The 16,685-nt window shown below is 32.0% G+C and overlaps 1 long non-coding RNA gene across 1 annotated transcript; it reads right to left on the bottom strand.

Annotated features, from left to right (window-relative positions):
• Positions 1-13,213: 13,213 nt before the first annotated feature.
• Positions 13,214-14,223, bottom strand: LOC134267509 (uncharacterized). The gene is made up of 3 exons (XR_009992170.1): positions 14,101-14,223; positions 13,795-13,885; positions 13,214-13,499 (listed from the first exon to the last, which is right to left on the bottom strand). It is a non-coding gene; the product is annotated as an uncharacterized LOC134267509 (long non-coding RNA).
• Between the last annotated feature and the right edge of the window lie 2,462 nt (positions 14,224-16,685).

Here is a 16,685-nt window from a genome sequence, read left to right on the forward strand (position 1 = left end):
TTGTTGACCAATTTTGTTTCAGTATTTCTGGAATAATAATTTTGAAGAAAATGTAAACAAACTTACATGTAATTGGATAAATCAAGGTATATAATTTTTTTGAAGCATAAAAGAATGATATAAACCGAAATCTAATTTCATGATAAAACATTTGACGAAGTAGCTATTATATATATCTAAACCTACACCGTATAATATGTACTTTAACATGTACTACTCTTAGGAATCACAAAAATTTCGTTGTTTACCGATTTTGCTCCCTTCTCCCACTCCGTAAATGTATTACGTTGACAGCTGCAAGACATGTCAGAATCCCCAACACGAATCCACCAATAACAGCAGCAAAAATTTGTGCAATGCTGGAATCTCCGCGTTCTATAATACAGAAAAATATTTTGTTGAATTGTTCTAAAGGTAGGATTCCTTTTCCAGTTTCTGACTAGATATTCAATGCATTCAATGAATATTTGCTTATATCTCTTATATATTTAGAGTTTGAAATCGAACAGGGACTATTTTTTTGACGGAATGGTGGAGTAAGAAGCCTTGAATAATTTTTCAAATGTTAGTGAAGTTTATGATATGTGACTGAGGTCTTAAAATATATAAAATAAATGTGATTTTTCAAACAAAACACCTTTATGTTAACTTTTAAAAGCTCCAAATGTAATAACAGATATCAGCAAACGATTCATAGAAAGTGTTTTCCCCTCTTATTTAAGGTTAGACGAAACGTTCCTCAAATATATGTTTTGCATTTATTGGTTATTATTCAGAACTATTTTTGTATTCATATGAAGCTGAATTTGTGCAAAACCTTATGCGTGAAAAGAAGAAAATACTTGCTGTGGCCTTCAACTCGACAATTAAAGATAAAGTCGACGACGTTAGCGCGGTATGATAATTTGTCGGCACGGCCAGGTGTGTTATAGGACCGAAGACATCCCAAAATATGAATTTAATGCTTATATTTACATTCTTTAATTTTTCATCCTCGTAATTCTTTATTTCGGTAATCTTTGATGTGAATTTAGCGCGCTTAAAAAACTTTTGTGCTTTAAAGACGTAAGAACGGTTTGTGACGTTTGTGACGTCGTAAACTTGAATAACGTTAAAAAAAAACATTGCGAGGAGAAAAAGTGGCAAACTAATTTTAATTGAACATTTTTTGTAGTTTTACGTGAATTCGTCAGTGTTATTTTTTAAAATTAAATTGTGTCAAATAATGTATATTTTGGTGTTCATAAAGTATTAAAAAGGCATATAGTTCCTACTGTGTATTCCAACCCGCGGTGACAAGGTTTCGCGTGTGTTACAGAGATTTGAACGTCATGGATTTCTAAAGGATTTCATAAAGAAAATTACACTAAATGTAAATATATATGTGTATATATAACGTCTTCCGTCCTAAAACACACCTGGCCGTGCCGACAAATTGAATACCGCGCGTTAGCGCGGTATGATAATTTGTAGGCACGGCCAGGTGTGTTATTGGAACGAAGACACCCCAAAATATGAATTGAATGCTTATTTTTACATTCTCTAATTTTTCTTTATCATAATTGTTTATTTCCTTCATTTTTAATGTGAATTTAGCGCCCTTCGGTATTGGCGTGCTTGATAAACGTAATAGCCGTTCGTGACGTCGAAAATCCGTTTGTGATGTTGGAAAGTTAAATAACGCAAATAAATATTACGGAGAAATAAAATTACAAATAATTTTTTAATGCATTTTTCCGGTAATTTATGTTAATTTTACAAGGGTAGTTTTTTAAAAACAATTAAGTCAAAACAATATACGAGGGTTGTCCCAAAATTCCGTAGACTAAACGCACCAGTTTAATAATATTCTGCGTAATTTTATTAAACTTTTACATTTTCTTATGTTTTTATTGATCGATTTCCAAAATTTTAGAGTCGTAATGCAATTATTCTTTGAGAAATTTAAAATTTAGCACCATAATATGAGGCAAAGCGGAGCAATGTCAGCGACGTCGAAATTAGAATATGCGACGTCAAAAGACTTTCAAGCTACTATGCGTAATTATAAATTCTTCATGTCTTGTAAGATAATCCTTAAAGTCATGTGGAATATGATTTTTTTTTTAATTTCAAATGCATTTGCATTAAATTTTTATTGATTTACACACCAAGCTGTTACTTTATATTAAAAAAAAATTAAAAAAAAAAAAGACAAAAGGAATAAAAAAGCATTGTTTTCTGGAGCTCTTAAGCTAGAAGATATTAAATTAGTACACTGTCGATTTCTTATTCTTTCTCGAAATATTCGCCTTTATGTTCAATGCACTTCCTATGCCTGTCAATCCATTTGTCAAACACATTGTTGAACCATGTCTGGTCCAGTCCAGCGAGGATAATTAAGGTTTCCTTCATCAGCTCGTCCAGGTCCGAGAATCGTTGGCCTCTCAGCTCAGCTTTTAGGTAAGGGAACAGCGCAAAATCCATCGGTGCCAAGTCTGGGCTGTATGGTGGGTGACTGATTCTGTCAAATCCAAGCAAGTCGAATTCCAGTTTTGTATGATCAGCTGTGTGGCTTGGCGCATTATCCTGGTGGTAAATAATATTTTCATTGTTTTTGGCTAAACCAGGCCTCTTTTTCCTCAATGCATGCACAAGATCCCGTCGCACAACCTTGGAATAGTAGGCTGCATTTACCGTCTGACCTGTAGGGACCGCATGTGTAAGAATCATGCCGTGTCTGTCCATAAACATGATGAACATGTGTTTACCAGCAGATTTCGAAACCTTTGCCTTCTTTGGTGGTGGTGTTCCAGATGTTTTCCATACACTAGAATCTCTCTTTCCCTCGGGATCATAGTAATGAAGCCATGTTTCATCAGTTGTTATTATTCTATCCAAAAAATTCTGTAGACCGGATCGGTGTAGCCGTAGGAATTCCCGGGAACACGAAATTCTCTTTTGTTTTTCTTCATATTTCAGGATCCGTGGTACCCAGCGTGCACACACTCTCTGCATCCCTAATTTTTCCGACAGTATTCGATGAACGGACGATTTACTGATTCCAAGCATGTCCTCAATCTCTCTAACGGTCCGCCGTCTGTCCTGACGAATTATATCGTTCAGATTTTCAACAATTTTTTCACTAATTTCTTTCGGGCGGCCTCTCTTTTCAGTCTTGGTATCCTCATATCCGCCTGCGTATCTCTTGTGCCATTTGAACACCAAAGCACGGGACACATTTCTGTGTGTTTCTGTTAACTTAAGCTTTTTATGCGTCTCCGTAGGCGTTAATCCAAGCTCTAAGCAGAATTTTATAACTTCCCGGTGCGCCGCCCCTGACGTTGACGTCGCCATTTCTTGTCAAATCGACACACCAAACCGTCGCAGAAAACGTCATAAAACCTCCAAAAATTACGTCATAATCAAGAAATTTTGAGGGAAAATAGAGAAACATTTTTTAAGCATTGTTATATATTTTTTCCCCGAAAATTTATTTTGAAACGTAGATACTTTACAATTATAAATTCATTATAATTATTCTATTTTGTTGTTTTTGACATTGCGTCGCCTCCCGATTTTTTTATACAAGATATCTCCACTAAATCAATTTAACTCGGATAATATTTTATATTTTAATATATTTTTATCAAAAAATATGTGTTCTTTGATTTAGGAAAATTTCATTTCTCAGTGACGTCAAATAACTGAAAAACGCCGCTTGTCTACGGAATTTTGGGACAACCCTCGTACATCTTGGTATTCCTAAATTCTGAAAATACATGTAGTTCCTTCTTTGTATTCTAACGCGCTGTGACAAGGTTTCGCGTGTGTTATAGATAGTTGAACGTCGTGGATTTCTAATGGATTTATAATGAAAATTACACTTGATGTAAATATTTGAATTGCATTGTAGAAACCATGCAAATTTAATAATGTTAGATCTAGAAAATGATACAGAATTTTAGAAATAAAGGTCCAGACCAAAGTCTGCTGAAAAGCTCAGGATTGAATCTCTTTGGCCAGGTGTGTTAAAGGACCGAAGACTTCCCAAAATATGAATTCAATACTTATACTTACATTCTTTGATTTTTCCTCTTCATAATTGTTTATTTAGGTGATCTTTAATCTGAATTTAGCGCCCTTCAAAACTGGTGTGTTTTATAGACGCAAGAGCCGTTTGTAACGTTTGTGACGCCGTAAATAAATAGTCCAAAAGGATCTGGAGAAGAAGTTTCTTTTACTATACATTACTATGTTAAACTTTGATCAGCCATTGTGGTCCCCCTCTACTACGAGGGGTCATGATTTGAACAAACTTGGATCTACACTACCCGAGGATACTTTCACATAAGGTTAATCTTAATTTCCTGGACCAGTAGTTCTGGATAAGAAGAATGCTAAAAATTTTCCCTATATATTCATATGTAATCAGTCATTGTAGCCCCATCCTACCCCAAGGGGTCATGATTTTAAATTAATTTGAATTTGCCCTCTATGAGATGTTTCCACATGAGTTTTATAATCTTTCCTGACCCAGTTGTTTTGGAGAAGAGTATTTTTAAAAAATACCAATAATTGTTCATTAATTTACAATTATCTCTAATTGGAAGAGTGTTTAGCCCTTCTCTATTTGAACAAACTTGAATTTCCTTCACCCAAAATACTTGGTGGCAAGTTTGGTTAAATTGGCCGAGTGGTTCTTGAGAAAAAGATGAAAATGTAAAAAGTTTACGACAACAACAACAAAGACAACGACAGACAAAGGAAAAAAATTGATCAGAAAAGATCACTTGAACCTTTTAGCTCAGCTGAGCGAGCTAAAAACCTATCGTCGAGTTAAAATTGAAAATTCCAAAGCTATATCGGATCTACACGACAAGATCTATTTTATTTAAGAAGGTCAATTCATTTATGTTTATATGAAATGAAATTTTGAGGAAGACGAGTGTGGCAATGCACAGAATTGGGTATCAACAGTCAATCTTTAACACAGATTAGACCTATCATCTCGCTCTCCGAATTCCATTTGTCCTTTTACTAGCGAAAAAATAAAATTACGCAGAACGAGATGAAAGGTCTCATTTTAATTAGATTGAACAACAATTATACCAAAACTGTTTTGAGAAAGTTTGAGTATAGAAAAATAAAAAGCAAAAGCATCAGGTACTTTAAATTCTCAACTAAATAGCACGTAGTTTTATAGTTTTACATGGATATGTTGAATGTTTAAAAACCAACTGAAATGAGTAGGAGAGAAAATACTTGTACATGTACATATAATTGTTTGGATGGAAAGGGTATAAAAAAGTTGATTATATTATCATACCTTCAAAATTCTCTATGCTGCTTTGTAAATCATCTAACGATCTATTACTGGAGTTTCCTTCCAATACATAAGTAAGGACATTTCTAGGGCAGATGTTACTGCAAACATTAACAAAGTGAAATTAAACCTAGAAGTGTTCGGAAAATAGCCCCAATACGCATCTGTTTTCTTGATTTTCAAATTGAATTTTAAATTCAAAATTATGAAAAATAAATATCAGCTATTATTGTTTTACCTTGTAGTTTGTGTTTTACGCTGACCGAGTGCAAAGGAGATAGTTAGTACAGCAAATTTTGTCCCTTTAAAAGATAAGGATAATTTGTGAACATATAGTGTATTAACATAAACTTTACTTGTAAACGAAAATAAGGAAAAGCAGTAAAATCTTGTTCAAACAATGGTAAAGACAAAGTTACGTCATTTGAACAAATTGAATAATGATATGTTATTCCACGGAATGAATTTGATGATAAGTAAGTAATTTTTTACAAAACTTAATACAGTGTATGGTTGAAATTCACAAAAAGATCCTCACACAATTTTATTTTATGTTGCTGATTTCATAAATGTATTTTGTGGTTTAAAAATGTATATCAGTTTAAAAGTGTAAAACAAGTAATGAGAGTCTTGGGACATCCTTCATTTAATATGTCATGTAACTTTATTTAGATTAAATCACACATATTTTAAGGATTAGAGAAATTCAAACTGACAAATTTAAAGTATGCAAAGCAAGTTTGTTTTAACCATTGACCTACCAGAGATTTTGCTCTTTTATAGTTAAATTGACTAAAAACTTCAGAATGAAAATTTCAACATTTCCTAGTCACTTTTACATAAATCAACCTATATAATTTCTGAAAGGTAAAATACTAAACTATTTAATTACGTAGATTAAAATGACGTCACGGTTGCCATGGCAAAGAATAAGACACATAATTGCAATTTTTTTCTCCTTTTATACTTCCCAAAAGTACAAACAAATTAACAAATAACACTTTAATAACATAAAAATCAGTAATATTATTAAAACAAGGCATATCCTTAATAAGTTTAAAGTTATGACGGTTAATTTTATTTGAAAGAGAGAGTTTGACAATTATATAATGTCCGTTATACGTAAACATGGTGAGGCCTTGTGGCATTACAGTTGCATGATTGTCATAAGCAATTTTCAAATCGTTTTCCCTCTGACAGGTTTTCATTGATTTCATTTAAAATTGACACACATGTAGAAAAAAACACACACATACACAGTTCCTCATTTAAGTACTTCAATTTCAATAAAAAATGTTGCCATTGTAACAAAAATTGAAATTTTGAGAAGAGGACATCTTAAGAACTGTTACAATTTCAACATAACATGAAATTTGTATTCAATACCATACTGCTCATTGAATACGCAAGTTTCGAGATTATCTCCCTTGGTGCGCTCTTTCGTTGAGGAGGGGGGTTTGGTTGCCGCGTAAACAAACAGGTGGGACAGATATTTATTATTGGATATATCGCATCATCGATATACTGGTTTTTCGTAACTATATAATTGTAAGGATGCACTGTTCAACTCGAGAATAACCGAATTATAGTAAAGATGTCATTTTTAAAGCAAAAAATCGGAACAAAAAAGAAAATTCAGTGGATGTGAGACTTTTCAGACGAGGTCCGAAGGGATACATGGACCTCTAATAAATATGGTAAACATGAATCTGGTCATTACATGTCAGCAATCTAAATGACGCATTGATTTTTTTCCCTTATTATAACTGAAAAAATCACTAACTTTTTAGAGAATGTTTGTACAATCAAGAAAATCTTTTACTTTTTATAAAGACCACGACGTTTATTTCGTTTTCAAGTACCCTATAATTGACAGTAGATATGTAAATATACACATTTGAGCTTGAAAAAATCATAAGATGCATCACTGCTTAACATTTTATCTTTCTATAACATTAAATAAATTTTAAAAGCCATAAACATCGTTCATTTATTTATGCACGTTATGTACATAAACAAACTGTCCCTCCTCCACGCTGAAATGGATACTTTTTGCGCCTCTATCGCAGGAGAGTTACAATCTCGGAACTCGCGTATTACAAATTACAAATTTGACCTTGAGGAATAACAATAAGGTCACATGTATTGAATTTATTTATTCACGCGATCATCTGGTAAATGTTTTACATACTCGCTCGGTTTCATTTAACTTGTGTAACAGTATAATCAACTCTCTCAGCTTCCTACATATACATACTTGTAATCCTGGCTAATCTCTAAAAGACTATTCAATAAGGGAGTTTTTTTTAGTTTATCCTAGATTTTCTACTTTAACGCCCAGAGACGCCTTTTGACGCCTTTTCAGCATTACTGATATTTAACTGCTGGCGTTTCGTAAAGATTTGGAATACAACAAACAATTGATATTCAGGGGCGTAGTATCCAGGCCAGGCCCTCCCACTTTTTTCCCAACCTTACTTACACTATAGGAAATGTTAATTGAAAGCCTGGTTGGCCCCTCCACTTTTAGTAATGTACCGAAAATGTAGTATAAGAAGTGGTACTAAAAGTAGTTGACACTGAGAAAAAGTTTACCTACCCCCCCCCCCCCCCCCCCCCCACGAAATCGGGTTTTGACGATTGGGCAACTTTTTTTTTTTTTTTTTTTTTTTTTTTTTGCTTGTCAAATTTTTCAGTTAAGTAAAAAAAATTTCTCTGCCTGCCCCCCCCCCCCCCACTTTCAAAAACGATGCTACGCCACTGATATTTTCGTTAACTAGAGAGGAAACTGAACACTTTTGCTACACAAAGTTTTTCTATACGATGCTAAGAAATTATCGTAAAATTGACGGCAATACTGTATATCCTTCTAGAAAATTGATAAAACTACGCATGACTCAGCTATGTTAAGGACCGATATGGAAAATGTGACCTTTGCACCGTTTTAATATGTATTGCTTCTTTTTAAAAAAAAATTAACAAAGCAACTGAATACTTGTAGAAAAGGTAATATAGCTGTCAATAGTGGATAGGACTGGGCCGTAGTTATTACCACTAATATTGCACGTATCAGCTGTTTGTCACGTGACTTGTATAAAAATAGAATTGTTAAGCTGAATGTAGGAAATGTAGATAGTGCAAGGACATACGCTTGTTTTTCAAGAAAATAATTGATACACATTAAAAGAGGTTTATAAACTCTACCTAAAAAGTGCTGGGAGCTAGTCAGTGCTGTTTGCGAAGTACTTAAAATTTTGCCGAAAATGCTTATAATAGCTAAAAATTTCCACTTCGCTTAAATTCTGTTATAAATAAAATTAATGTTATGCAGACCAGGATCAGCTCCTTGCACTTTTCAAAATATACACAATATGAGCAATAAATATTCCAAATTTCAGCTATAACAAAATATTCTATGCCCTTGCACTTTTGATGTATATCACGAATACGCTCATCGTTTTAGCGATATTCTCTATATTCCTTATCCCTGTGCAGCTTCAATGCTACTAGATAAATTCATATTCTATACACATTGTATTTAATAAATTATGATCTTTAAGTTTTAATGATTAGGTCTAAAAATTAGTAATGGTATCACATTTATTCAAGCAATCTTGTAATTATTAAACCAGTCAATTTACTCCTCCGGATCACTTGTACTGCGTCATGTCAAGGCTGATGACGTCATATTTGACAAAAGGCTTTATTCTATCACTCGACTGTATCGCTATCGAGTATTGCAATTTTACAAGTTATTATGAATAATCGATATAATAGATAAATTCAAGTTGTTATTTACGCATGATTATGTCGTTAATTAATTTTTGTAGCTTGTTAAATTTCAATGACGTCACAATTAAACTTACAATACGATGAACAAGGAATGTGAACTCTGACCTTCCTTAACATAGCCGAGGAATGACCGATTTTGTGCTATATTTTGATGCCTTTAACTAAATTACAACACAAAACAAAATTTTTAAAAATGCCATAATCCAAAGGTTTGGAATTTTCCTAAAATTTCTTATTACAAACTTTTTTAAGGAATCATTGTCTAGTATTGAGAGTATTCCAGGGCATTAACAATACTGGGAAACATGGGATAATTTGCATAACGGGCGAAGCCCGTTATGCTAAAATTATCCCATGTTTCCCACTATCGTTGATGTCCCTGGCATACACTCATAACTATACAGTGATTCCTTATATTTCCATTTCATTGTGAAATAAAATTGTAGACAGACATTAAGAATGTAGACTAATAGATTTAAATTACACGAGGACTCCCATGCCGTTTTCAATAATCCTCGCACTCTGACGTCTAACACAAAGGCAGCTGCACGAGGTTTACATGCATATTTGGCTTCCTAAGCGTCAGATACAGAGACAGATGCACACTAGATTTGCATGTGTATTAGGCCTCCTTAGCTGCTGACCTATCGACCTGTCTAATTTACATTCCGGCAGAATTATCAAGAAAAAATTTCCCCCCAACTTTCAAACAGTTATCACAGAGAAAAAAAAAAATTGGAAATATTAAGGTACATTCGTTGCAGAGATATTTATTGTTGAAAATTGGTTCTTTAGAGTAAAACCCAAAATATGCACTATGATGTCATATGCTGTTTTACAAATATCTATAATAAAATTGTGTATCAAGGCAATGTAAAACGATTTAATTATTTTGATACTTGGAACAGATTATTTTTTTTAATGACTTATTTATAAAGATGAGTTAATGTTCTACATGATCTGAGCCATTTACATAATAAATGATTTTTTTTATAGCTATAGTGTCATTTCCACATGTACTTAAGAACAATTAATCAAATAATTAAATATTATCGTTATAATGTCTATTTTTGCAAAAGAAACATATTTTTAATTTAATCTTCTCTTTTTATATTCGACATTATTTTTATGTTTGCTTTTTTCATCTCGGGAAAAACGTCAGCAATTTTAGCACATTATTTACAACAGTATTTAAAAGAATTCTATCTCTGAACTCTCAAAAACGCATTTAACAATTAATACATGTGTTTCAATTAAACAGCAAAACATTACATTTGTTTTTTCAGAGGATATAACGTTATGCTAAATATTGTACGATAAACCTTATATGTAACGGCCCTGAAAATAAATAACACAGTGGTTAGCACAAGATTACTTTGAACTAGTTATAAGTATAATATTTTTACGATGTGTATAGTCCCTCAAGTGCTTCACCATTGTAAATCAAAGCATTTCTATGAAAAATTGTATATACATGTACTTTTGATATATCAAGGTCAAAAAGACAAAAGAAATCAAATTTAAGCTTCAAAGTGTAACAAAGCATTGACTATATTTTAAATCAAATCATAATATTACAAGCTACAATTTACTTAAGCTATTATCTATGGTTACATTTACATGTAACTATAATAACCTTCAGTTATATGTTACTTCTAGTATTTTAAACTATATGGTTACTTTATTTTGAAAATTAATTACTCCCCTGATCAAAATACAATCCATTACGCTTGTCAAGCATTAACGTAGAGTGCTGTTACATAGTAAAAACAATTCTATAATTATAGTTGTACACATTGCATTATTCCTTACAGTACATATGTATAACAAAGTAAACATAAATACAAGTGCCTTACAGTGAACTTATAAAACACAGTGCGATACATTATCCTAGAACTTATAATATTGTTTCATACCGATATGCATCTGATTGTCATTTGAGGCAACGGATTAACTTTGTATTTCCTTCAGCTTCAATAATATTCACATTTTAGCTAACCTTAGTCAAAAATTCAAGATAGCTTTTCTAATTAATTTTGTTTGGCTTCTATTTGTCTTGCTGTCTGTATGCCAAATTGTTTGTCTGTGATTTTGTTTTTATTTTTAGACTTCATCTTAATTAATAAAATGGACCAATTTTAAACAAACTTGCAACAGAGAAGATTTGGAGAATGGAATTCATTTTTTTTTTTCAATTGAAGGATACTCAATAAGGATACGCAATCCTCCCAGGTGATTACATATAAGAAAAAAAATAAATTGCATTTTTAAAATCTTTTTTCTCATGAACCATTGAGCCAGGAAAGATAAAAATCAGGTAGGGTAGGTTAATATTTATTCAACACATACCCTCAGGGTAAGGGATTCATTATAATGGACGACAACACTTTTACATATGAATATATAAAGAAAATCTATTAGTTTTTCAAGGACATTAATGTCATGGGTTGTCATATTAATAAGGAAACATCCTCTGATCAAATCCTCATAACAAATCAAATTAATTTAAATCCTTACCCCTAGGTGAGGTTGGGCCATTATAGACGATAAAAGTTTTATATAGGAATACAAAAGACAAACATACTAGGAAAAACAACGTCATGATTAGTCATATATGTATGTTAGCATCCGCGGATAGTGCAGATTCAAATTTGCTCAAATCATGAAAACTGGGGTAAGTGTGAAAAAGAAAACTAAATAAAATCTTTTCAAACATAAAAAACTAAGATTGATCATTTTAACTGTAAACCAACTTTTATTCACGAGCGAGAAATATCAGCTACATTTACATGTAGCTTTGCGACATAATTTGATTAACGAATATATCTGGCTTAAATAAACATTTTATTTCTCTTTATATTTATAGTGAATACCTTCTCAATCGCGAAAATTAATTGTCGCGCGTTATCTTCAGACATTTATGAATTGCGAATAAAAGATGACGCTAATAATGGTTGGTTAACAGTAAATGTAAGCATACTTAGAAAATGTAGATGCATTTTATTTTAAAATCATGCCGCCTGGGGTTAAGGTGGGACAACAATGAGCGAGCAACGTTTGACATAGGAGAATATTGGGAATGTATATTGTTTTTATTGAGAAAGGGAAAGCCATGATAGTATATAATACAGTGTGTTTGGAAGTATTCTCAATCAGTATGTATTTAAGTTTATTCAATTCATGATCCTCTTGGGTAGGGTATGACCTCAATGGAGATGGAAAATTTTCATAAATTACTGTATTTTCATATTAAATCGGAACCGGATTATACATGAAATGTACTCTATCCTCTCCAAGTGAATAAATGTATAATTTTAACAATATCGAATCAATATTACCCCATTATGACAAATCCTTGCTTTGCCTATCCCTTAGAATAAAACTTTTCAATGAAAATTTTGCAAGTTTTCAAATTAGGCAAATTTTGCCTTTCCTGTTGATCGAGATTTGAAAGAAAATCAAGACTGATGAGGAAGTATAACTTAAAATCAATTTGACTAAACATGATAAAATGCAATCAGGTACTTCAAAACTTAAACAGTCAAAAACTTCTTCTTTACACAAACATCATACCTACATCATAATTCAATGATCATAATTTAACAAAATAATCTGAACCCATCTAAAAAAAACATTACATGACATTTTAATAAATAAAATATCTATTATAAGTATTACATGTACATATCAGTCAAGAAAAAAGTTAACTTACAATGTAACAAACATGTATATCGGACAAACAAAGAAGTCCCAATGTTTATATCTCACAAGAAATGGCAAAATTGAAAAGTTAATTCAGTCTGTAATATTTTAATGAACTGGTTCGTAAATATCTACCCTTTGAATAAGGCATGATACTTAAATCAAGTTAAATTGAATCATGTTACCAAAGATATGTTAAGGAAAGTAAACAGAGAGGCCGACAGAAAGACACACATAGTACAGGTGTATATACACTGTATAAGCAGATGGAAAAATGATACCTAACGATATGCGTGCAGAAAAAGTTAGCATAACTATTACATGTAAGCTCAAGTAAGCTACAACTGAAATAAAAATAATTTTAGCATATCATTAAATTGTAGAGTTTTTCCTATTCTCCCTTTTTTTCGAAGGTAAAATAGTCATGTTAATCTTCAGGGGTTTCAGACACAGCATAGTTACTATGTGGAACAAATCTAGACTGAGGATTGGTTGACTGCCCTGATCATCTGCTCAGATGTGTATACTCTCCTTCATTTGACATCACAGAGGCACCTGTTACGGCGTGGTCATAGACATCGAAAGTGTCATCTATTTTTTCATTAAGATGATTGTAAATATCATTAGTTTCTGATTTTACTGAATGTGTATTGGAATATTCTGGATCCCCTTTGATAATAGGTTTGACATGAGAAATTTTCTGAAATGAATAAAAAACAAACCTTTTCAGGAAATTTTTTTTAAAGAAATTTCCTAAGGTTACCTGTAATTATAAGCAATGCAAGCTAATACAAACGCTGATGAGATATTGTATTTTGAAGAAAATACACTCTGAGATGGTAAATTAATTATGCCTCACAATATAAAGTATGGGTGGACATCATTTGAGCAAAAGTACCATAAAAAGATATGTAATTTAAGTTCGAGGTTTACACTACATGGATCTCAATATTTCTCCCCTATCCCCAATAGAATGAAATAGAATGAAATTATACCGCTTGATGCACGTTCTTTGAATCCATTTGAATATTTATTGGCAATTCTTTTCCATAGCTGATGTTGTTCACCAATTTTGCTTCAGTATTTCTGGAATAATAATTTTGAGGAAAATATAGAAAAACATAATTGGAAAAATCAAGGTATATAATTTTTTTTAAAAAGCATAAAAAGAATGGTGTAAACCAATATCTAATATCAAGATGAAAACAATAGAGAGTAGCTACATGTACCTAAACCTACACCGTATAATCTGTACTTATACATGTACTACTCTTAGGAATCACAAGAATTGCGTTGTTTACCGATTTTTCTCCCTTCTCCTACTCCGTATATGTACAACGTATACAGCTGCAAGACATGTCAGAATCCCTAACACGAATCCACCAATTACAGCAGCAACAATTTGTGCAATGCTGGAATCTCCGCGTTCTATAATAGAGAAAAATATTTTGTTGAATTGTTCTAAATGTAGGATTCCTTTTCCAGTTTCTGACTAAATATTCAATGCATTCAATGCATATTTGCTGATACATTTTTATATTTAGAGTGTTTGAAATCTAACAGTGACTATATACCCTGGTGGAATGGTGTCCTAAGACAGGGTTCTCGACAAGGGCTATTACCATGGCGGCCCGCCATGGTTAAATTTATGTGCGCCATGGTTCAACGAGCTACACCATGGCTAAAATCGTCAGCCATAATGATTAAATTTTATTGCATTTCAGCAGCAAATTATAAAACAGAAAGTATTAATATTAGTTGACATCTTGGAATAATAAACTGTTCTTTATTGCGTGCATTGTATTTTGATACATTTTCATGCTTGTTTAGTACATATTATTCAAATATTCAGGGACAATGTTTTTACAGTTAAAGTTTTAACTATATTATCTTTCTAATAAAATGCTCAAAAGTGTCAATCGCCTCTTTGTTTTAGAGTAACTTCCCTTTTTATGAAACATTGCGTGGTACTATTTTTAGCACTAGGACACGTGGATAAGTAAACAAAGGAGTAAACTTGGTAAAAAATGAAATACATAGATAAAATAGAACATTTAGAAAAAAGGACACTGGTTCAAATCTTCGTTTGTGTGTTAAGATAATAATAAAATACTCCCCATTCATCAGATTAAGCCATCTTTAAACAAAACGTTTTTTACATGCAACAGGCTACAACAATTGTCAAAATTGCCATGGTTCCTGTATCAAAACTTTCCCTTTGAATTCCTTTAAAAGGTAACTACAGATTTTTGTAAATTTTGGTACATTTGTGAAGTAAGTTAAATAATCGTTTTTATTTTAATTTCATTATAATTTTTTTTAGCCTTTTAAGAGTTGGTTATTTCAACGATTCGGTGTCGCAGTGCTTCAATTTAAAAAAAAAACCCAGTAGATTCAGTCATTGATTAATTAAGGTAAGGAAGTCTAACACGTTTTCGTGTTTTCGGTCACATTTCGCCTTCGCACAGCTTCCTCCATGGTTAAATTTTCAAATGTGGGGAAATCTGGTAAGATGACTTGAGGAACTTTCAAACTTTAGTTTAGCTTAGGATAAGTGACTAAGGTGTTAGAATATATAAGAAAAAATGTGATTTTTCAAACAAACTACAATTATGTAACTTTTAAAAGCTCCTACTCTAATAACAGATATAAGCAGACATACCGTAGAAAGTGTTTCCCCCTTTTTTCAAGGTAAGACAACACGTTCATCAAATATATGCTTTCAATTTCTTAGTTATTACCACACCTACATGTTCATATTTTTTTTTTGTATTCATATGAAGCAAAAACTGTGCAAAATATTATGCTTGTAAAAACAAAATTCTTTCTGTAGCCTTCGACTCGACTTTTATAGATATTGACGACGTAATTTCAATTAACAATGATATTCTCCATTCAAATGTCGATACGATATACACTGGGGGCTTGAGATGAAAGATACTACAATGTCTGACACATCTGTTTCATACCCGGATATTTTTATTGAAAGAAACGTTAAAGGTAATATAACAACCAAGCTCTATCATATGATAAAAATAATGCTTTGAACTTTTTATCGTCAACTTCCCTTACTTATGCAGCAATATACCCTCATTACCTGCATACGTTGTTTGTATATCTCGTATGATTCGATACACAAGAGCATGCTCTTCGTATGAAAAATTTCTAAAATAAGCCAAATGTTGACAAAAAAAAATTATGTAACAAGAATATCAAAAGCCTCGTTTCAAGTCATCATTTAATTAGTTCTATGGTCGATACAAAATGCCTGACAATTTCATTGTAATACAATGACCTTGTCAGTAAAATCAATGGATCATTGAGTTTAATGCTGACTACATTTTAATACTAGTTGTTAGTTTCATGGTAGTTTTGTAGGGAATGCTCACTTCTCAAAGGTACTTAATGTTTCCTTTGATATTTTGGAGGTCCGCCTCTGCCCTGCATCTATTTGTTCTTGTCTTATAGCTTTTTAATCTTGAATACATGTACTGTTCGTTATCTCCATTTTTTTATCATTTGTAATTTCTGTTCTAATTATTACTTGTTGCCTTGCAGAAAATATCTTTTGACATAAGTTTATCATTTTTTTTTTAAACAATTCTAAACAGAATAAAAGTTTACAAAGAAATTCATATGAATATTTGTTGAAAAGGTTCTTTTTGAAACAACTGAATATAATGTCAACAGAACTGTTTAAGATAAAAAAATGAACAAAATTTAAACCTTTCTAAAATTTGTGTTCCTTCATTTCTATATTTACCCAGGTAGCACAGCAACGTTATTAAAACGTTATAAAAACGTTTTCAAAATGTTACAAAAACATTTTCTAAAACGTTATTACAACGTTATTTTGTATGGTTTTTTTAACGTTATCATAACGTTT

This window comes from Saccostrea cucullata, unplaced genomic scaffold (genome assembly GCF_032062105.1).
Source record: "Saccostrea cucullata isolate Sc308-1 unplaced genomic scaffold, CSIRO_AGI_Scuc_v1 ctg1643, whole genome shotgun sequence".
In the NCBI taxonomy this organism is placed as follows: domain Eukaryota; kingdom Metazoa; phylum Mollusca; class Bivalvia; order Ostreida; family Ostreidae; genus Saccostrea; species Saccostrea cuccullata.